This window comes from Mandrillus leucophaeus, unplaced genomic scaffold, assembly GCF_000951045.1.
Source record: "Mandrillus leucophaeus isolate KB7577 unplaced genomic scaffold, Mleu.le_1.0 Scaffold228, whole genome shotgun sequence".
Taxonomy (NCBI): Eukaryota; Metazoa; Chordata; class Mammalia; order Primates; family Cercopithecidae; genus Mandrillus; species Mandrillus leucophaeus.
Genome location: NW_012102343.1, coordinates 699,042 through 701,164, shown reverse-complemented (window position 1 = coordinate 701,164; position 2,123 = coordinate 699,042).

Genomic DNA, 2,123 nt, shown 5'->3' with positions numbered 1-2,123 from the left:
TTGCAGTGAGCCGAGATCGTGCTACTGTACTCCAGCCTGGGCGACAGAGGGAGACTCCGTCTCAAAAAGAAAAAAAAAAAAAGACATTTCTCCAAAGAAGATATATAAACGGCCAGAAAGCATACAAAAAAAAGATGATCAACATCATTAGTCATGAGGGAAATGCAAATAAAAACCACAGTGAGATATTTCATACCCACTAGGGTGGCTATAATTTAAAAAACAGAAAATAACAAGTGCTGATGAGGAATAGAAAATTAGGTCTGGGCGTGGTGGCTCACGTCTGTAATCCCAGCACTTTGGGAGGCCAAGGCAGATGGGTCACCTGAGGGCAGGAGTTCGAGACCAGTCTGGCCAACATGGTGAAACCCCGTCTCTACTAAAAATACAAAAATTAGCACAGAGTGGTGGCACACATCTGTAGTCCCAGCTACCCAGGAGGCTGAGGCACAAGAATCGCTTGCACCTGGGAGGCAGAGGCTGCAGTGAAGCCGATATCACACCACTGCACTCCAACCTGAGCAACACAGCAAGACTCCGTCTCAAAAAAAAAAAAAAAGTAAAGAAAAATTGAAACCTTTGTACATTACTGGCAGAAATGTAAAATGGTGCAGCCACTATGGAAAACATTCTGGTAGTTCCTCAAAAAGTAAAATAACTACCATATGACCTGACAGTTCCATTCAGGCATATCTCAAAAGAACCAAGGATGGGTACCCCAACCAATACTTGTATAGGAATGTTCATAACAGCACTATTCACAATAACCAGAAAGTGGAAACAGCTCAAAAATGTCCATCAACAGATGAACTGGCACTGTCTCTATCACTGGATTTGGTGCTGAAGCTGCTTCTAGCTCTGCAGCTGGCAGTCATTCTGGCTTTAGCTTGGGGATGAGTGCTGTGGTGGGTGCTGGAGCTAGCTCCTTTGTAGCTGGTGCTGGCACTGGCTGTATTGCTAGTGCTAGACTAGGTGCCAGAACTGTCTAGCTCTGGAGCTGGATCTAGGGCTGGTGCTAGAGCTGGAGCAGGCTCTAGCTTCAAAACTGCCATTGGAGCTGACTCTAGCTCTAGAGCTGACACCAAAGCTAAATATAGCTCTGTGACTGGTGCCACAACTGGCTCAAGCTCTGGAACAGGTGATGGAGCTAGATCTAGAGCTAGCACTGGCTTTAGCTCTGGAGGTAGTGCCAAAGCTGGCACTTCAGCTGACCTAGGCTCTGAAGCTGGTGCTAGAGCTGGCTCTAACTTCTCATCTGGTGCTGGAGCCAGTGGTGGAGCTGGCTCTAGCTGTGCTCCTGGTGCTGGAGCTGGCATTAGCTCTGGACCTAGAACTTGCTTTAGTGCCAGCGTTAGTGCTGAACCTGCTTCTGGCTCTGGAGCTGGCACTAGATCTGGCTATGGTTCACAAGTGGATGCCAGAGTTGGTGCTGGAGTAGGTGCAGAGCTCGCTGTAGCTCTGGAGCTGGAGCTAGTGCTGGTGCTAGTGCTGGTTCTAGTGCTGACATTGGCATAGGAGCTGGAGCAGGCTCTAGCTTTGGAGCTGACTCTAGCTCTGGAGATAGCACTGGGTCTGGAGCTGGCTCCCGAAGTTGAATGTAGCTCTGGAGTTGGCACAACAACTGGTTCTAGCTCAAGCTAGTGCTACAGCTGGCTCACTCTATAGTTTGTGCTGAAGCTGATGCTAGAGCTGACACTGGATCTGGCCCTAGCTCTGGACCTGGTATCAGAGCTGGCACTGGTGCTGGAAGAGGAGAAAGATTTGCCAACATGATTGGATTCCATGTGCCTTTTCAAAGACAGAAAGCATCCCACTGCAGCCCAGACATGGTGGCTCATGCCTGTAATCCCAGCACTTTGGGAGGCCAAGACAGGTGGATCACTTGAGGTCAGCAGTTTGAAAACAGCCTGACCAACATGGTGAAACCCCGTCTCTACTAAAAATACAAAATTAGGCATGGTGATGCACGCCTGTAATCACAGCTACTTGAGAGGCTGAGGCAGGAGAATCACTTGAACCTGGGAGGTAGATGTTGCAGTGAGCTGAGATTGCACCACTGCACTCCAGCCTGGGCAACCAGAGCGGAACTGTGTCTCAAAAAAAAAAAAAAAAAAAAAAATAAG